The 22,198-nt window shown below is 40.9% G+C and overlaps 1 long non-coding RNA gene across 2 annotated transcripts; it reads left to right on the top strand.

The window, feature by feature from the left end:
- The first annotated feature begins 1,823 nt into the window (after positions 1–1,823).
- On the top strand, positions 1,824–21,383 carry LOC136627965 (uncharacterized). 2 transcript variants are annotated; one of them, XR_010792833.1, is made up of 5 exons: positions 1,824–1,897; positions 8,945–9,084; positions 16,407–16,514; positions 16,612–16,692; positions 18,781–21,383. It is a non-coding gene; the product is annotated as an uncharacterized lncRNA (long non-coding RNA). The 2 variants fall into 2 exon arrangements; XR_010792834.1 differs by lacking the exon at positions 1,824–1,897 and adding an exon at positions 2,602–2,636.
- Positions 21,384–22,198: the final 815 nt, after the last annotated feature.

Here is a 22,198-nt window from a genome sequence, read left to right as displayed (position 1 = left end):
TTTCTTCATATCTTCGTTACAGCAAGTGCTAGCTGTGCCTGTGGCTCAGTCAACATTAAAATTTAATTAAAGGGAAGGTAGCTGTGCTTACAGTTTTGCTCGTGTTGTAGAGTTTCTTTATATACCACATTTTTTGTTTTCCATTCTGGGGTGAAAAGAAAAGGGTTAATTTCAGAGGTCACCCTGATTACGCCACATAAAGTTGACCGTGCAAAAAACAAGGAGTGCGCAAATCTAAGCCTGCCATCCTCAACATTTCTGCCTGTGTGTTCTTATTAGTCTTTGTAAAAGAAAGCTTTACTTGGAATTGCAGTCATTTAAACTGCATGAGAATATCTGTAGGGATAATCAGTATTCTTGGTATCAAGACATTTTCTTTGGTGCTGCAACCAATAAAAACAGCTGTTTCTGAGGTTGTTTTGCAGGCTATTACCTTGCAGGCAGGTGGGTGCAATTATATTTCTTAGTAAAATTAGTGGCGATTGGGCGTGTTGGATGCAGACAGATTGTCCCAGTGGTAGTTCTGTTTTCCTCAGAATAACATTGTGTACTTTTACCACTAGAGAGATGATTTTGCCTCTCTGTATAAGATTCTTACGAGTATTGAGAGGTGTACCTTTCTCTATCAGCAATCAGATGTTGGTCCCTCCACTCTGAAGACTCTCCAACATGGTGGGAGGCATGTCTTCCTCTATCAGTCATTAAATGAACCTGTCTGTTGTATGAATTCAAGGCTTTAAGAGTGACATGTCTAAATCTATCTAAAGATAGCCTGTCCTCCCTGTGTGAAAAGGATTCAGTTGCTCTCTGGGATGCATGTCGAATTGCTTTTGCCAAAAAACAGGCTTCCCTTTAGGGGCTACTTTATTTTCTTTTGTAAGCGCATCTTTTTGGCCTCTGGTGTTCGCTGGTTTTGAGACAATGAAGATTTTCTTGCATCGAGACATTATTGGCAAAAACATGGAAAAACGCAAAAGCAAAAGAAATTTTAAAAAAGACAAGCAATGGGCAAAATTAGCCCTGCAGTATGAAAAAGTAAACATTTTCACTGAATATAGATAAGTATTTCGAGAAAATATGTAAATTGAAAATAGAAAAATGACATTTTCTATTACACACATGCACATAAATATCAATTTGAATAAACCAAAGCTTAAAATGTAGTGTATAATGGTGGTTCCACATCTGCATCAGGGGTTCCCTTTTCCTGCTCCGTTTGGGAGGAAGGAAAGGGAATTCCCTGGCCGAATGGCTCCGTCTTATAATGGAACCGAACAGCGCCGAACGGACCCTATGGACTAATGGAGTCCATTCACTTTCCATTCAGCTGCCCAGCACTTTTTCATCCTGTATTTTGGGCCAGATGTGTGACGGAATCCCCAACCGGAGATTCCAACGCAAATGTGAAACCGGCCTTAATAAATTAACTTTGATATTGAGGGAACATGTTGTTAAAAATACAAATTGTGGGCTACTCTTTTTCATACATATTGTTATTACTTTGGTAAAACAAGGAGATGCTGTGGTATGTATGGTGAGACAGTATGCTAGTTTTTATCTCCTACTAAGTCTCTTTCTTCCAATTTATACAACAGTCTAGACTCCAGCACAGACATAGGAGAACTGTCTGCAAATTGCTGATGTTTATTGTAGAAGACTTGGACACTCAACACAGAACAAAACAATTGTTCCCCTTACAACACAAATGTCAAATACAAGGTCCATAGGCCGAATGCAACCTGCCACTAAGCAAACAGACATTCCACTCACCCCACCTGCAGCAGTGGTCCGATCTGTGTCCACATGCGCCGTCCTGTGCGTAGCGCAGACGCTGAGGTGAGAGGAAAGCAATCACAGACTCAGCAGCCACTGCCAATGGACTGGAGCTGCAGGCTGGGTGAGTGGAATGCCAGTAGAGATGCTGCCATGCCTGAGGCCAACAGAGGGGTCGTATTACAACTGGAGCTGCTATGAGGGTCACTATTACTACTGGGGCCAATATGGATGGCTAGCTTTACTAAATGGTTACCTGGAAGGATTTTTGTAATTTTAATGGAGAACTGATCAGGTTTGATATTCAGCTCTGATTGAACCAATTCTAACCCTAACCAAAATATCCTATATTTGCATAATTTTATATACTAAAATAAGGGTAATATATTAGCAACTTACTTTTCACAAGAGAATTTCTGTATTATGCCTCTTTTTCCTACTTCCCCCACTGTAGTTTTAGCCTTTGTCATCATTTAGTTGTAACCTAGCATACTTGTTAAGCCTGTTCTCTGTTTCCAGGATGAGTCTTAGTATTTATCCTTTTGTATGATATAGTATTATATACAGTGTATGCAATTTTTGTTTCTGCCATTTTGTTTTCTATTTTGAACTCATTGATCTTATACCTTTTGTAAAAATGTAATAAAACGATTAATACAAGTAACATGATGAGAAACACATTTCATAACAATTCATTCTATATTTCCTGAAAGTCCTCACAGCAGCACATACATATGAGGCTAAAGAGTTAAACTTTTTCAGCATCAAAAGGACTCTAGCTCCTCCCCCCACACCAGGTTCTTTATTTTGTCCTACCTGCAGTGTGGGGCAAGTGGCTTTCTACTAGTTCTCTTAACTTTTAGGTATGTGCTGTTGTTCAGGGTTTTTACTCCCCTTTTTTATGATATCTAATAGTGTCCTGTTGAACTTGTTCTTTGTTTCCAGTTGTTTGCATTGTAAGAATTGTACTTACGACATTTGGGGCTGTTCCGGGCTCCTGGTTTGTCTTGACAGCTGCACATGCGCAGCAGTTGCGGTAGCCATCTTGGATTCGGGAAGTCGTCTTTCTAGACTCCTGACTTAATATGTTTGTGTGTTCTACTGGCTTTGAATCAGTACTTTTTGTATGTAGGGCTAATTCTCACTAAATTGGAAATTCCACTTAAGTGGAAAACTGCAAAAAATGCCAACATTTGAAGGTCTCCCAGAGGCCTCATGGCCTGTTGGACGGCATTTTATACATTAAAAATGATTAAAACCATAATTAAAAGAATTCTGAAAGAAAATACAAGTAAAGGTGGATGTTGCCAGATGTTTTTTATATCTAGGAGGTCATCTTTACTCTCCAGAATGGAAAAACCCTGGGTCCCGATGGACTTTCAGGTGAATTCTATAAAAAATACTGACCCCCCAATTGAAAGAGGTCTTCTCAGATGCAAAAGAATTGGTAGTTTTCTACCTTCCCTATATGAGGCCAATATATGTAGTTGTTCCCTGAAGCCAGGGAAAGATCCCATGTTATGTGATTTGTTCCACCCTATTGTAGCAGACATCAAAATCCTTGCAAAGGTATTATCAAATAGGCTTAATTCTGTCATACCTCCTTAACCCCTCATGGAGCAGATAAACAAATATATTGATCAGTGCCTCATTCGGAAAAAAATTGCAAAATGGTGAATGAATATGTATACACTCACCTGGTGCTCAGTGGACTTTTCTGGATGGATCTCCTTTATCATCAACCTCTGGATCCAAATCAAGCTCCCTGGAGAGTCATCTTGGGGAATGCAGTCCACTATGGGCTGGAACGAACACAACTTGTAAAGGAAAAAATCCCCACGCTCCGGAATCCAGAAGGATCAGCCGTAGACCTGTATGTGCATAGGGTTGGTTTATTCGTAGCGTGGGGATTTTTTTTTTTTATGCTATGTTTTTTTTGTAGCTGCACATTACAGGAGCAAGATCCCATACAATCCACAATCCCGTAATGGCAAAGACTACAACACTTAATCTAAAATCAGACGACCATATTTAACACCTTTTTCAGGGAATATTCCATTATAATTATTTGCTAAATAAACTTTCTGTGAAAGGGTAAGTACATTTTCTTATTACTGTAATGTAAACAAATGCCCATACATACATTACACATTAAACCATGGCAATCTACCCTGTGTAACTGAGGCCTTCCATGAACTACTAACAGGAATGGCATACATTATTTTTCTATGGAAGTATATTTTTCTTTTTGTTAAGGTTAACTCTTTTTTTATTAGACAATATACAAGTTTCAGTCATTTTTCAAATTTAATGGCATGCCAGAAGCAAAAGATTTAAATATGTTCTGCCAGTATGAAAAGAAATCCTGCACTACCATCCATGGCATACATCTGCTTATAATCAGACCACCCTAGACTCTCAGCAATTTAAAGTATTATCCCATAAGGAAATACAAAGAGGAGACATAACAGGACTACCCTGTGTTGCACTCCCTAAGGGATCATTCTGGTGGGCGTATTTCATGTTTGTGTTCCTTGTGAAACTCATAAATGATATATGTAATGATATTTAAAAAGCATATGGGGAAAATGAGCAAAATCATGCATGCATTGTCTGTATGTGCACTCACTAAGAGGAAAGAGCGAAACATAAAAGCACTATACATGACCATCTGACCAAGCTTCAATTTTAAGGTTCTCTGACTAAGGGTCTGTCACGCTATTAACCCTGTATGCACTCGCAAGTATATATAGGATGCTTACAAAATGACACTCTGTAATAGATATAGGTATGATATAGAAAGAATTGTTTGCTATAAAGTATTATCGTATCATCGCTGTCTTATACATTTTGGGACAATGTGCTACAGAAGACAATTATTGCAAATATTTCAGCCGAGCTGCATGTACAGGACATGTAAGGAAGCATATAGAGTTGAGTGCATATAGAGTACAGTGCATTTATGCAAATGTGTACCACATTAATCTACTACAATATTCTGTAGTAGATTACACTGAGGCATATTTGCCTGGAATATGCACAAGAATGAATATAATACACAACTGTGATCAGAACACAGTCTTAGATGTTTTCTATGACTGATAGTAAAAAATCTATTGGTATACTATAAATAATGTAATGAACCCTAGAAGATGATACTACTTTCTCTAGATTTCCTGAGTATATATTTTTTAATTTAAAGGTGTTGTGCCAACATGCGCACAACAAATTGCTGCTTTCCCTGCAGCAGACAAGAGAGTAACCTGGGGCCCGAACAAATTGCTGATTGCCCCAGGTTATTCTCTTGTCCGCTGCAGGGAAAATGTGTTACAGAACAGCCATTCACATGAGTGATATGACCCAGAATAGAGAGCTGCTCTTAGAGAGCAGCTCTCTATTCTATTCTGGGTCATAGTGGGGAATATTGCACTAGTAATTATTAGGAAATTATAGTACCATTGTTTCGGGTGGCGCAATGTGCCAAAAGAGCTCTGCTACATGCACACCACACACACACACAATACTGCTACATGTATATCACATACAGCTCTGCTACATACATTCTTCATCCCATACAACAGAGATCACAAGCAGCACAGAACTCGGGATGAAGGACCTGTGATGACATCACCGTCATGCTCTGCCCCATATCACATGACGGTGACGCCATCACAGGTACTTCATCCCAAGTAAGTTAGTTACATGCTCCACCTCTGATCACATGACAGTGACGCCATCACAGGTCCTTCATCTCGAGTGAGTGTGTTACATGCTCCACCCCTGATCGCATGATGGTCACACCATCACAGGTCCTTCATCCAAAGTGAATGAATTACATTTTCCGCCCTTGATCACATGACGGTGACGTCATCAGAGCTCCTTCATCCCTGTGCAGATTACAGGTGAACTATATCCCCTACAAACCCTCTGTGGTGTCAGTTACTATGGCATACTAACAAACACCCAGCTGGACAGCAGCCATGGATGTACAGGACCTGTGATGATGTCACCATCATGTGATCAGGGGCGGAGCATGTAACTCACTCACGGACGGACAGGTGGTCGGTAGTATTTTGATGACATTTAAATGCCATAATTTAAATTATAAACATGGATTGCCTCCTTGACACAACCCCTTTAAGATATTTTTACTGAGTATGCAGCAATCTTCTGTGTAAAACAGACAAGCAAATAGCATAAGTTCGTTACTAACGATATACATGCCATATCCATTTACATAATGCAAACTAAACATATACTCTCTCTTTTTCAATGAGTTTATGCTTGTAAAATTATATATCTACACAATGTACATATAGACACTACAGCTTAGTAATTTCAACATACAACCCGAATTGTCAGGTTTTCATAAATGAACAAAATAAGCTAGTTTGTGATTAACATGGATTTACTTAGGCAAATAAATAATAACTTTATATAGCACCAAAGTATTCTGCAGCACTTTACAAGTCAGGGAGAAAAAAACATAGCATGCAGTATTAAATCAATAGACAATTTGAACAATAGTAGTGAGGGTCCTGCTAGTAAGACTATAGGGAAATAGGGGTCAAACAAAAGTGCTTGGTTTGTGCAATGATCCTGCCACCTGTTATATAAATTGCGTAGTATACATGAGGCTTCATTCACACGGGCGTAAAGATTTTCGGCTGGCCGTGTCACGGACATAGCAGGGCCAAAAATTACGTGAACAGACAGCCGTGACCAAGTCACGGCTGCAACTCCCATTTTAACACCCGTTCAGACGGCCATTATGTACGCATACACGCTGCAGTCTCAGAATACCGTCTGCCTCGAGATACCCCCTTCCCGCCCCCCACTTCGCCCTTTGATGACTTATGACTAGGGGAGGGGGTGGGAGCTTAGCAGAGCTAGTCCCTCTCCGCTCCAGCCTATAGGATCTGCCGGCAAGGGGGAGTGGGGGTGGGACTTTAGCACACTAGCTTCCGTCCCGGCCCCTCCCATTGCAGACAGCCAGCAAGGGGCGGAGAGAGACAGAGAAGGGGGAGGGAGTTTAGCAGTCATGCTGCTAAACTCCCTCCCACCTCCCTTCTCCAGGAGCTGTCATAGGCTCCCTCCCATAGGAGTCTATAGCAGCAGCTGCCATATTCCAGCTGAAGAAAGTTCCAGAGCTATCTTTTCTGGCTGGCATAAAAATGTCTTCCGGAATGCGCACCGTATGTGCTATCTTAGCCGGCCGGACGTTTTTACACATCGGGAATACGCCCATCTGAACTAATGGATTAGAAACCAATGCATCAGATGGGTAGCGTATATCGTCCGGCCGTGAAAACGCATCCGACATACACTTGAGTGAAGCAGCCCTAAGGCTATATGAGCCAGTCACCAGTCAGTATCTGTGTGTATACAGATATAAAGTGCATTAGGGTGTATGGGTGTAGGGAATACAGTGGGATGAAGGTGTGTAGAAGCAGTGTAAATAGAAAGATTTCGATTAGGCAGTATGATAGGCCTCCCTAAAAAGATGTGTTTTTAGGGCAAACTTAAAACTTGGGTGTTGGTAATTAAATTGATTGTGCGATGTAGGGTATTTTAAAGAACTGATACAATTCGAGAAAAATCTTGGAGTCAGGAGTAGGATGTTCATATTAAATGAAAACTTAGTCTAAGGTTATTTCCAGAGTGGAGATCATGGGTAGATTGGTAGACAGACATGAGAAAGGGAGGAGATATAGGTAGTGTTGGACTGGGAATGTAGTAAGTAAGGATTGGTAGACTCCCATTTACCTAAGATGGGCAGATCCTGTGCACAGGTCATTCGATGGCTGGAGGACTGAGGGCCCACTATGGCTCAGGGTCCACTGGGCTATTCACCTGTTCCCCTATGTGCCATTTCAAGCCTGGATAGAGCTGTGCAGCACTGTGGACAGCTTTATGGATGACAGTGATGAGTTTACAATGTATTTAGGCAACCAGTGCAGTGACTGGCACATGGCAGAGGCATTGGTGTAGTGCATGGACAAAAAGATAAGCCTGGCTGCTACATTCAGGATTGATTAAAGAGGGAAGTGTTTAGAGAGGAGAAGACAGATCATTAGCGAGTTTCAGTAGTCAAGCCGGGAATAGTTGAGAGCAACAGGTTTTGATGTAACCCCAGTAAGAAAAGGGTAGATTCTGGAGATGTTTTCAAGGCATTTTATAGTAGTGATGGTGAGATGCCTTTAGAAGAAGTATATAATTTGGTGTCATCAGCATAGAGATAATACTGAAAGCCAAATCTGCTGATAGTTTGCTCAGTAGATAGACAAGAGGATGGGACCTAGGATGGAATTCTGAGGAACCTCAATAGCAAGTGGAAGAGGAAAAGAAGTGAGGTCAGCAAATGATATGCTGAACAACTGGTTAGAGAAGTAGGAGGAAAACCAGAAAAATGCAGTGTCCTGAAGGCCTATAGAGTGGAACATAATGAGGAGGAGTGGTAATATATGTTTCAAATGCCACAGAGATTCAGAGGGATCAGCAAAGAGTAGACCCCATTTTATTTACCCTTAAAGAGATCAATTGACACTTTAATAAATACAGTTTCTGCACCATATAGAGTTTGAAAAGCAGACCATAAGGGGTAGAGAAGAAAGTTATCCGAGAGATAGCTTATTAGGTGAGAGTAGACCAGACACTCCAAGAGTTTGGAAAACTAACTACAGATATTCTGTGGATGTAGGCTTGCTCAAATCCTTCTGTCTCTTTGTGTAATCGAAGACAGACTCGATGACATTGAGATCAGGGCTCTGTGGCGGCCATATCATCACTTCCAGGACTCCTTGTTCTTCTTCACACTAAAAATAGTTCTTAAAGACATTGGCTGTATGTTTGGGGTTGTTGTCCTGCTGCAGAAATGTTTTTAAGGCAATCAGATGCCTCCCTGTTGGTAATGCATGATGGATACGTATCTGCATGTATTTATCAACATTGAGAACACCATTAATCCTGACCAAATCCCCTTCTCTATTTGCTGAAATGCATCTCCAAACTTGAAAGAAACCTCCACCAAGCTTCACTCTTACCTGCAGACACGCATTATTGTCAAATATTTAAAATTTAGACTCATTAGCACCTGCTGCCATTTTTCTGCACCCCAGTTCCTGTGTTTTTGTGCATAATTGAGTCACGTGGCCTTGTTTCTATGTTGAAGGTATGGCTTTTTAGCTGCATTTTTCCATGAAAACCACTTCTGGCCAGACTTCTCCAAACAGTAGATGGGTGTACTTGGGGCCCACTGATTTCTGTTAGTCCTAAGCTGATGACATTGCTGGACATCCTCTAATTTTGAAGGCAAGTAAGCATGATGTGTCTTTCATTTGTAGCACTAAGTTTCCTTGGCTGACAACTGTGTCTATGGTTCCCAATGTTGCCAGCTTCTTTGTTTTTCTTCTAAAGAGCTTGAACACCACAACCTAAAACCGTAGTCTGCTTTGAAATCTTTTACCTGGGAATGGCCTTACTGTTGCAGTATAACTGCCTTGTGTATTGTTGTTGTGCTTAATCTTGCCATGGTATGACCTGTGATATGAAACTGTCTTCCACAACCTTACTTTTGTAGCAGAGTTTGGCTGTTCCTCATCCAGTTTAAAGCCTCCTATACAGCTGTCTCTGTTTCAGTTAATAGATGTATTTTAATGTATTTATGAAAATGATGATCACTATCATGTTTGGTATAATTGGTTACTCATACACCTGGCTATAATCCTACAAAATCCCTGACTTTGAATACCTAGAATTGATGGTGTTTTGAAGGCAAAGAGAAGTTGCACCAAATATTGATTTGATTTACATTTATCTTTTGTTCACTCACTTTGCATTTCTTTAATTGACAAAATGAAAGCATTAACACATCTATTTTTGAAGGCATTCTTACTTTGCAGCTTTTTTTTCACACATGCCGACAATTTTTCCACAGTTCCATATATGCTATGTTTCAAGGACATAACATGGTTTATTTTCTTGGAATTTGGACTTATAGCTGTTTATGTGAACATTATGGCTCCATCTACACATACCAACAAATGAGCGAACGGCCATTCAGTCACTGGTAATGAGTAGTGGGAGCCGAAGAAACCTCTGTTACAGCGGTGAGCTCAGCTGTAATTTAGCATGTCCACTTCTTGGCAACAGAGACTGAATCTGGCGGGGACTTGCATTCTAAGCATAAAGATGCTCTGCCTCTGCCAGTGATGACTGGTGAGACATGCAAAGCTGGTGAGAAAAGAATGGTCACTGCAGGTGTTACCTGAGTGACCACTTGATTAAGGGGGAGCCTGGAATGGAGCCTGACTGAGTAGCTTGGCCTTCCATGCAACCTCTCTTCATGATCGTAGCTCATCTATTGCATTCAGCTGCATTTCTGGGTCTCTTAACCCCTTGAGTGGCAGGTTTCCTACCACCCTGTCGTGCCCACCAGGGCAGGTTTTTTAAAATGGTCTAATCATTGAATTTCAACTAGTTTTGCAGTTGCGTCTCAAGAGCCATAACTTTTTCATTTTTCCATTGACACGGCCATATAAGGGCTTGTTTTTTGCGGGACAAGTTGTGATTTTTTAAACAGGGGGGAGGAAAAAAAGAAATGGGGAAAAAAGGGGCCATGTCATTAAGGGGTTAAATAATGTATTAACTTCCTTCTCTGGGTCATTACGACACACATGGATACCACATGTGTGATTGTATTTTTGATTTTTTACAAAGTAAAGGGAGACGAGTGTTTTTTTTATTTTTTTAATAATTTTTTTTTTTTAAATTTTTAAAAAATTTTTTATTTTTTTTTGTCCCTTTAGGGGACTTCCACAGGGACCCATCAGGACCCCTGATCACATTCCGGGGGTCCGATGGTGACAGCCCTTTACATGCTGCAGTGACAACCCTTTACATGCTGCAGTCACATAGACTGCAGCATGTAAGGGGTTAACACAGCAGAGATCGGAGGTTTTCTCTGATCTCTGCTGTAAGAGCTAGTACCTAGCTGTCCTCTGACAGCTAACAACCAGCTCTCCCTGCCACAGAGACCATCGACTTGCTTCTGACAAGCCGATGGTCTCTATGGCAACCTGTAAACAAAGCAGGACATTGCCGACATGTCGGCAATATCTTCTGCTGGTTTTTCAAAGCCCTTGCTTTGTTCTCTGTGGGACTGTGCAGGCAGAGCACACTGTCACAGCTTGTGGCATTGTGCTCTGCAGCTCCCATAGTGATACATAGCCCGGAAATCTTCCGGGCTATGTTGCTATGAGCAGTGGAGCTCGTCACGGAACTTTTCCGGGCGTGCCACTCAAGGGGTTAATGGACCCTTAGATGCTGCACTAATAGCTAGAGGTGTTTCTAGAGTCTTAAAAGATCAGTGAATAAGCCTCAAGACACAAATGTTTTGTCTCTCCCCACCCCCTAAAAAATGGCAAGCTTAGATACAGTGTCTCAGTTCTACCTAATCTCCAAATAATGCAGTCACTATATAATGGTCATCTGTACCAAGTGATAGTGACTACAGTGCACCTCCAGTTATTGCAAGTGATTACATTCTCTTTTATTCTCTATCCATTCCCAGACTGCCATAATGACTTTTTCCAACTATGAGTGGAAGTAGCTTATCTCCCATGGGAACTATGGCTCTAACATATCCAATCCCTCTTTCCTCTGACATATGTCAGGGGACAGTTGAGAGGCCCCCCATAGTCATTGACTGTTGGCCTATCCCAATGGAATCAGTAAATTTTATCTAATGTTAATCTAGACCCTGTTTTAAGTTAAGCATTTATCCTGAACAACGTGATCTATCCAAGATTTTATAGCTTTTACAGCTCAAATTTACAACAAAATGTACAAGTCACTGGTCAGACCACACATGGAATATTGTGCACAATTTTGTGTACCGGTACTCAAGAAGGACAAATCAGAGATTGAGCAGGTTCAAAAGCGGGCAACTAAAATAAGAAATTGAATGGGCCAACTACAATACCCTGAGAGGTTATCAAAATTAGGGTTATGTAGTTTAGAAGAGACAGCTGAGGGGCTACCTAATAACTATGTATGGATATATCAGGGGTCAATACAGGGATCTCTCCCAGAATCTATTTATACTCTTGACTGCGACTATAACAAGCCGGCATCCTCATTGTCTAGAGGAAAGAAGGTTTCTACACCAACATAGAAGGGGGTTCTTTACTGTAAGAGCAGTGAGACTATGGAATTCTCTGCCTGAGGATGTGGTATTGGCAAATTCGATAAAAGAGCTTAGGAGTGGCCTGGATGCCTTTCTTGAGCATTACAATATTTCATATTACAGTCACCCATTACTTCAGAAGGGTTGTTAATCCAGGGATTATTCTGATTGTCGGAATTAGAGTCAAGAAGGATTTTTTTCTCTTTAAATGAGGAAAATTGGTTTCTACCTCATTGTTTTTTTTGCCTTCTTCTGGATCAACATGGGGGGTTGGGGTAATAGTCTGAACTGGATGGACATATGTCTTTTTCAGCCTAACATACCATGTTACTATGTTACTATATTATTATTATTATATTATTATTAGTTTAGAGCTATTAGTGCCATGCAAGTGAGGTTATAGAACTTACGAAAAAAACTGGGTGTGGCTTACTGTTTAGCCATGGTTTAGATACATTTATATAATTCAGTTTGCAAAAAAAGTTACATTTGTACTGTTCACAGACCCTGGTGTAGAAAAAAATATCATAAGTTTAACCAATTTGTTAAGCATTTACCAAAACTAATATTTTTAAGCCAATCTAAGCAATGAAAGTAGTTGGAGTAATGTGCGACAAATAAGATGCGTAGATTTTTGCGTCTTTTTGGTGACTACAATAATTTTTTCTCCCTATTTTCTAAATTTGGTGAGTAGCAAAAAAACTTACAAATAATATGGCTAAAATGTTGCATTTTGTTACTTGAATCATTTTAGTAATACAGTTTATGCTAAAACCTGTTGTAAGATGCTTAAACCCTTCCCGTCATACATACTGCTATATACATCCTAACTGCATAGGCCCTGTGCTGTTAGAGCATCTATAGCTATCCACAGCATATGCTGTATATGGAAGCGGGCTCGGGAGCCGAACCTGCTCCATATATGGCAGATATTAGATATCTTTGACAGCCGACACCCTCCCGCAATAGCCACAATTGGAGATAACTCTAGCAACTGCTGTTAATCCTTTAAATACCACCATCAGTGGTAGTAAAATAGCATTAAAATGTCCTGATTTATGGGGATTTAAATGTCCCAAATGGCCACACCATGCTGATTTTTAGGCCTTGTTAAACTAACTGTAAGACGGTGGGGATACCTCATGGTACCTCCCAATTCCATCCTCTGATATGTGTCTGTTATTTTCTTTATAAGAAAATTAATTTATTTTTAAATTTTTTTTTATTCCTTTCCCTCCCCGACTCTCTCCTCACTCTTTCTTTCTCTATCCGCTTTCTGATAAATTCTACTTCTAAGTTAGCAATACTAAACTTACTTAGAGTTCAATATAGTTATGTTAAAATCTGGAACTAAGAAAGTACCTCCTTTTAGGATGCTAACATGGATGCTTAGTTATCTCTCTAATTATAATAGCTACAGTAAAACCGATCCATAGTTAAAATTGTTGATTTCATAAGATCTCCTTGTCCTACAACATTATAATGTAAAAATTAACATAAAAAGACATAGACAAACTGGAGCAAGTTCAGGGAAGAGTTACCAAGATTGTGAGCGGTTTGCAAACCATGTTCTATGAAGAATGGTTAAAGGATCCAGGAATGTTTAGCTTGCAAAAAAGAAGGCTGAGAGAAAACTTAATAGCTGTCTACAAATATCTGAAGGGCTGTCACAGTGCAGAGGGATCAGCCCTATTCTCATTTGTACAAAGAAAGACTAGAAGCAATGGGATGAAACTGAAAGGGAGGAGACACAAATTAGATATTAGAAAATACTTTTTGACAGTGAGGGTGATTAATGAGTGGAACAGGTTACCACGGGAGGTGGTGAGTTCTTCAATGGAAGTGTTCAAGCAAAAGCTAGACAAATATCTGTTTGGGATGATTTAGTGAATCCTGCACTGAGCAGGGGGTTGGACCCGATGACCCTGGTAGTCCCCTCCACATCTACCAGTCTATGAGAATTACAAAATCAAAATAAGAAATGCATAAATAAATATGAAAATGTTAAGGTTACCATTTTTATACATTTTTTATGGTCCTGTGAGACCTTTGTGCTATTGTTAATTTTATAATATCGCGAAACTTTAATAAAAACTGATTAAGCATAAAAATAAAAAATATTAAAAGTTAAAAAAAACTTTTCTCAGTCATTGCATCTAAGAAAATCAAAATCATTATCACTGTATTCATAAAGGTCCAATTTTATTAAAATATCATATTATAAATCCCAAATGCTTAACGCCATTAGAAAGAAAATTACGCAATGGCAGAACGTTTCTGGTCATTGAACAAATTGAAAAAATTGAATAAAAAGCAATCAAAAGGTTATGCATTCTCCAAAATGGTACCAGTACAAACTACAGGTTTCCCCGCTAAAAAACAAGCCCTCACACAGCCGCTTCAATGTATGTAAATAAACTAACACATCTTAACTTGTATAGTAGGTAGAATCCACCACCCAAGAAAGTTAAACCTGAAGTCTTTATTAAACTATTTATTAAAAACCTGTCAGCAGATGACAGCGCTTACGCGTTTAAAGCATAAGCCCCTAGTCATACCTAACGTCCCTGTGCAACCAATAAGCATAAAAATTACAGCTAATCCAATTAAGATTCAAAACAAAGATCATAGGGTGCAATATAACAAACATGGACATTTACACGCAATCCTTGTATACAATTTCGGTACCACATAGCATGTATAGAAACATGAAGGGTGTTGTTACATGTAGCTGTTTTTGCAAATCTGTAGCAAAATCCATTTAGGGTGGATTTTGGCAATCTTTGGTGTGTATTCGCAACAAATTTCACCTGTTCAAGTAAGGCTGCCTGTCCACAGGCCGCCGCCGGGGAGCAGGAGCCAGCTGACAGATCTCCGCAGTGAGCCTATCTGACAGGCTCACCGCGAAGAATCGCGTCAATTCGCAGAATGCTGCGATTTGCTGGCCATGAGCAGAGAATCGCTATGATTCTCCGCTCGCGCCCAGGTAACGCAATGAAAATTCGTGATTTGCTGTGGATTCTTTCTGTTGCACAGCTACATGGGAAATGCACCTTAAGAACCTAATAATGGTATAAGTCACCATAGGAATTAAAGGGATTTTCCAAATTATTACTTTTATATAGGTTTGGGTCCCCAACGCACAAAACTATATAATAGTAATATGCTCACCGTGGTGGCAGATCTCCACTTCAGCAATCCACTGCCAACGCATCTGGCAAGTGACGTCACCCAGCCTGAAGGCCTGGTGATGTCCTGTAAACCTGTAACCTGGCCTTCTAAAGTAGAAGCCCGAGGCAGCGGAAAGTAAGTATGTAATTTTTTTATTTTATTATATACTCTGTGCCCCCACTGCCACCAATGTTGGTGGTTCTTAGAAAATCCCTTTAAGTTCTGGCAGGAAAAGTGTATTTAACTGGAAAATCCAGAAGGCTTCCTAATGTAATAAGAGTTTTCACCAGTCACCTCCTCTATGGTTTTTTTTTAGTACATTTGTTGTTAAACTAGCTTTTAGCTTAGACATTGGCTAACAATATACAGAACTAATGGGAGATATAAGCAGAAGTTTTAAACTGACAGGACGTTGAATGAAGGGAAATTGAACTAACTGCTTGCAACTTCAGTCATATTTTCTCAATTTGACTAATACCATTTTTTTTTCTTTTGTAGGTACATACTGACAAAAGCTTGCAGTTTGTCCATATCATAGCTGCTCAACAACTATCTGATAGTGCACAGAAGAAATATTCTGCCATCTAGCGGAATTCTTGTGACTTGCATTTCAAGTATAGTAGGGCAAAGCTTAGCCGACATAAAGATATTGAATAGATACGTAATGAATGTGTGATTGGTGGGGATTTCACTGCTGGATTCTAACTAATGACTGGAACAAAAGATCTGTGGTACCTACAGATTTACAATAAGGGCGGATTCAGATGAGCGTGGTTTTGTTTTCACCAACTCTTTTCCTGGACATAATTTGTATGGCTGGGAAAAGATAGAACCTTTCCTCTCTTTCCCGCATGTAGTGAAACTACGTGTTGGGAAGATCAGGTAACCGCTATGTACCCAACTCTTTTTTCAGACTTCTGCGTTTTGGAGTTTGAACTGCTGGTGAGGGAGAAAAAATCTCCCTCATTCAAGCGCAGCTACGCTGTGTACCAGCGGGCGCAGTTGCACCTACAGCACTGTGAATAAACCCTAAGACTACATTCACACAACTGAGAGCAAGTTGCATCTGAGATTTTTGGGTCCAACTTGTATTGCACAGTACACGGATACCCCATCCATGTGCTGTGCGATGTGTGCGACACTGCCCTTTACGTATCCCATTCTCATGAAGACTAGCATGAAAATAGGGCCAACAGTCCTAGTGAAAAATTGCTCATGTGAATGAACCCATTCAAATGATTTAGTTTACTTTCTATGCAAATTCTTTCCGTCTCAGACATGGGCAGAACTCACACCAGAATATCATCCATGTGAATACGGCCTCAACCAGCACCTCTCCTAAACTGGATCTGTCCTGAGAATTAAAACACTGCCCAAATTCAGGGTAGGCCCTTTTTACATGAGCATATTTGTAAATTTTGCATTACAGACTTAAAAAATGGATGGTATACTGATGAAAATTACGCTGTTCTGTGTTGCAGTTCTGAAAGGACCAGCATGCTTACAACGTGGCCACAACCTCCACTGATCAGGCAATGATGTCATATGTAATCAATGCCAGGGTAAGACTGAGAAACAAACTGCAGATTGCAATTCCATAAAATATGAATGTGGCTAAAAATTCTCTGGTGGATTTTAGAACAGAGGAAATGAAAAGCGATTTAGGGTCTGTTCACATCAGCACTTTTTTTATCCGTTATTTGGCTTTGTCCTAAGGTCTAAACAATGACAAAAATGGAAGTGCTATATCCAGCATATATCAGACCCAAACAACGCCGGACAGAACCAAATAACTATAATGCATTCTGTCAGGAATTGAACCGGTGACCTCCTGCACTCCAGTTGGTAGCTCTCACTACTGACCAATCCAGCCTGTGGATAGTTCCCATGCATGACTCTCAGTCTTGTTCCCTGATCCCAGTTATCTAGTTTCTGCCTCCTTGTCCTGACCCAGCATATGTTCCCAATTAGGCTCATTATGAAAGCCTGACCCTGCCACTGCACCAGCGTGTGATTATTGTGCTCCAAGCCTTAAGCTCTAGTTCTACCTGCTATCGACCCCTGGCTTCCCTTCTGACTACGCTACTTGCCTCATCCACCTGTACTGCAACTAAGACGTTCTGATACCAACCCCTGGCTTCCATTCTGACTACTCTCCAGACCTGCGGCTACTACACCTGAAACTCCAATCCAGTGCTAGAAACCGCTGCACATTCTTTTCTTAACATAAATGTTTCGAAATTTGACATCCTCTCGGTATTTGTATTTTCCATGGACATCTGCATGTGGAGTGGATATAGCTGTTAGGTATAGGGTTACCGCTGGGGGCGCTGGCGACCGGCGGTCGCACTCTGCTCCTCCTGGCGCCGCGGGTGTTAGTGCGGGCAGCTCCGATCGAGGTTCCCCCGTGTTTGTGGTTGCCCGCTCCCATCGGCGGCGTGTGCCCCGCCGTGTTTGGGGACGCGCTCCCTCCGACCAGCCGAGTGTCTCTCTGTATAGTACACAGCCCTGGGGAGAGCTGGTCTTATCATCTCTCCTATAGGCGTGTCACCTTTCCCCACCCTGTCTGGGCGGGGACTTTCACATATAAGGCTGCTGAGTGTTAACAGAGGTTGCCAATGTTTGGTTAGATTTAGCTCTGCTAGCACACGCATTTAGTGTTCTCGTTTGCTCTGTGTTTTTGACCCATTTATGCCTTTGACTCCGCTCCTGTCTTGCTCCTTTTGTACTGCACACAGGCCTCCCTGGTTTGACTCGGTTTTCCCTAATTACTCTCTGTGTTACCCTCTGTTGTTTGCTCTCGGTAGGTTTTGACCTGGCTAGTTTGACCATCTATCTCCTGTCACTCACTCTTGGGGTCCCTGTCACTAGGTCAGAGCAGGGGCCGCCGCCCAGTTGATGCCCTGGGGCATAGCCCAGGGGGGCAAGTTGGTAGGGATACGGGAGTTTGCTGATTGTTGGGAATCCCCTCTGGTCATCTGGCCCCTACCAACTGTAACAATACCTTACTTCAGAAAATGGGTCCGTCTCTTGTATGACTTTCCTGTGGCCTGAGTTAGAACCAATTTGGATATCTCAGAACCCTTCTCCTTGGGAGGAGGTACAAGACAGGAGTGTCCAATTTCCTTGTTACTATTTGCAATAGACATTGAGCCTTTGGTGGTGGCTATTCATCAAACTGAAGCCATAAGGGGTATGAGTAGAGGTTCACTCACTGAAAAAGTCTTTTTGAATGCCAATGATACCCTACTTTATCTAGCAGATGCTGGTCTTTCCCTTCTTTGCTTCATCTGGTGAAGGATTTTGGAGAACTCTCTGAGATTAGAATTAACTGGAGTAAGTCTGTCCTTTTTCCCTTAAGTACAAGTCAGTACTCAGATGAAATATCTTGGGACGAAAGTCGCTCCCTGCTGCGACAGTTGCATTGAGCTTAATACGAATCCGTTGCTGAAGTCTACCTGTTATAGCTAGACTCATGGGGCCATTTTCCCCTATCACCTCTGGGAAAGATACATATATTTACATAGTTTTCCCCTGACCCATTTCTATTTATCACATGATGCTGAAACTGCAAATGTGTAATGATATAAGTCTCTATAGGTGACGTGCCAATTTGTAACTCTGAACTGATAACGGTCTTTCTTTTACAGGTGCTGAAGTTTTCAATGGTACTTTACTTAGTATGTTGTGTCAGATCTCCAGCAACGGAAGTCTCTGAGATTAGCCAGGACTACCTCTTTACATAAAGGACTTAACAGGACTTTCTCTTTACATAAAGCGCTACCTTCATTTAGGGCTTATTCACATGGACATCTTTCACATCTGTGTGCTGTCCGTTTTTGCAACTGCAGACAGAAAGTACATCAAAAAATGCAGTTGCTTGCGCAAACACATAGCACCCGATGCATAAAAAACGTGGTGCAAATGCGCTTAGGCTTGTGTGACTCTGGCCCTAGGCTACTTTTACTTTTGCTATTTTGATGCAGCTTTCTGTGCAGTTTTTAAAACCAGTGTCAGGAGTGAACTATAAATATAATATTACAACTATGCTAGATTTGCTAACTATAGAGTACATGTTATCCATAGATAGAGCTTCACTTTAATGTGTGGCATTTTAGAAAATTAAAGCTGTACTACAATAAGTTTTATACGTTGAAGAGCATTTATTGGATTGTAATTTGATCATGTGATCTGTATTCATATTCAGTAGTCTTGACCAATCAGGCAATTACATCAGCACGAGGGCTTAAACAGACGGGCACATATACGCTTGCCGCTATGGGGCGTATTTGCACATGGACAAAGGAAAATTCTTTTTTTTTTGTGCTATTATGTGTGGTAAAAAAAGCAGAAAGATAGGTCCTGTTCTATCTTTTTTGCACATAGTAATATCACGCAAGAATCATGCTAGTCAAAAAAAAAAAAAACTTTTGAAATCAATGGTTCTGTTTCATCATGTTTTGCGTGTGACAAAATCACGGTCATGTGTTTAAGCCTTAACTCTCTGGAAAGTCAGTGTGGCGACATCATAGCCCCCTACTATTGTAAAATTCTGGAGTGGTGGTAGAACATAATGGCTATTTGCGTTTTTTGGCATGATATTTGCTGAAAATCTATAGTGAAATATAAAATGCATTACAAATGATACTTTTTTGTTTGTGGAATTTTTCTGACCTTTTGGTGCATTTGGGGGATCCTTGGCATTCTTTTTTAGAAACATAATATGCTCCTCATGTGGCATTTTTCCACACTGTGACCAGCCACTCAGCCAATCACACGCAGCGCTCAGCTATTATTCATTGAATGGCTGAGCGCTGCCTGTGATTGGCTGAGCACTCAGCCAATCACATACAGCCCTTTCAGCAGGCGGGGATTTTAAATCCCCGCCTGCTATAAGAGCTTCAGAGCAGTGCAGGGAGACAAGCGGCTAGACGTGCCTGAGCCCCGGCAGCAGCGGAGAGGTAAGTATATATTTTTTTATTTTTTACACATGCTAGGGATAATTTTCAGGGTAGGGCTTATATTTAAAGCCTTTCTTCTGAAAATCACTGCAGGGGTTGCTGGCAGCCCATTGCTTTCAATGGGGCCGCCAGCAGTAGTGGGAGCCCCATTTAAAGCAATGGCAGAACATTGCAATCCTCTGCCACAGCTGCCACAGCTGTCACAGCTGTGGCAGGACCTTCTTTACTCCCAGCGGGGAGTCCCCTTGTCACTGAACACTGTGGAAAACTGTTGGTCTGGAAAACAAATTGCAGCATGCTCCACTTTTGTGCGGATGCCGCACTGACGGCTTTCATTGAAGTCAATGGAAGCCGTCCAATCCACAGCACACCTGCAGCTGACACTGCGAATGTGTCGTGGATTCGCGGGAAAGCAGAAGATTTCTTTAAAAACAACGAAACTATAGTGCGTATGTCTGATGGCGAGCCGTGAGGACCATGCGCAGTACAGCAAACCCGGAAGAGGAGGGATCTCTGCGGACGCCGCTGCCGGGAATGCAAGTAAGCAGGGTTCACTGGCCATGAGCAGTGCTGGATTCCGTGCGGGATTCCCTGCACGGAATCCGTGCGTGCCATGGACATGAGGCCTTAGGCATAGCAAATTGCTGTAGTTGTTATTACTACTATACTGTGAATCTGGATTTTTCATAAAACAAAACAAATAGTGCAAAGATCGATAAATAATGTTAAAATAATTTACATAGTACAATTTCATAATAAAAACCATCTGCAGATACAAATATTTGATACTATTTAAAAAAGGAAAGACCAAAGTAAAAATAATTGTTTCTGCTAAAATTCACAAATTTTCAATGTCGATCTGTAAAAAACACTGGGCTATATTATCTGCATGATCTCTATATTTCTAGGCATTAGGCTAGATCCACACTAGTGCTATATTTTTCTGCTTTTTGACTCTGTCATGGGAAAGCTGAAGTGTCAGATTCTCGACATGATGAACACTTACGGCACCCAATGGACCCCATTACAGTAATGGGGGCTATAGGGTTTCCGTCAAGCCCTCCGGCATTCTGTCTAGCATTTCGTGCTGGATCAACGCCGGAGGCTCCAAATGGAGCCTCCAACACAGATGTTAACATAGCCTTACAGGTAAACTATTATGCTTAAATAGGCCTGTCACATTGGTAAAACTAATGACCCATTTACATACAACAATAATCGTTACGATTAATTTGTTTTCAAGCCATCATAGTGATTATCTAGTCTAAATGCATGAAAAGAGCCAAACTGATGCATGCATGCATAAAAGTATTGTTATTGTTAGCAATATTAATAAATGTAAATTTGCTTGTTTGTCGTTTACAATTTATTTACTACTGCATTTGAAAATGGTGGCATGTAGGATGATTATATTGAGGGAATTGTCAGCAGATACTTTTATGAGATGTGAGAGATTCTGCTCATTACAGATTGCACCTCTGCCTTTTTATAGCAATTTAATGGAAGTGGCATATTGCTATATATCGTTACTGACAATGCGGGCTCTAATATATTCTATAACGTTCTTGGTGCTTTACAAAAGTAACATCAATCATCTTAATCATGGACCAGGTCAGATGTCAGCCTCCCAATATACAGTACAATGCTGTACATTACAATGTATGAGTATAGGCACATGATGGCCCAACAAAGTATTAAGTGCTCAGGTAAACTGGATACTAAAGGCCCTTTTACACACAACGATTTTTGCTCAAAAGCCATCTTTTGAGTGTTAATCGTTGCTTGTGAATGTGTGCCCATCGTACACTTACCGTGCACTTTTCGTCTATCGCTTTGTTCAGCTCAGTTTAAAATCTGTTGTCCCTGGTAAAACAGACCATAAGCTTAGTTCTTCGCGGGAAGCGCTGACAACATTCTTTCAGCAGCTGTCCTGCTGGAGAACAATAGTGGTGTATTTAGAGAACAGACCACCCGCTGTTTTCTAAATACATGCAAATGAAGCTTGTTAGCTACTAATGGACTGATTAGCCCATTAGTAGCTAATGCAAAATGATCGCTCAAAACTAGAGATGAGCGAGCACCAAAATGCTCGGGTGCTCGGTACTCG

This window comes from Eleutherodactylus coqui, chromosome 5 (assembly GCF_035609145.1).
Source record: "Eleutherodactylus coqui strain aEleCoq1 chromosome 5, aEleCoq1.hap1, whole genome shotgun sequence".
Taxonomy (NCBI): domain Eukaryota; kingdom Metazoa; phylum Chordata; class Amphibia; order Anura; family Eleutherodactylidae; genus Eleutherodactylus; species Eleutherodactylus coqui.
This window is presented reverse-complemented; position numbering and strand designations above follow the sequence as displayed.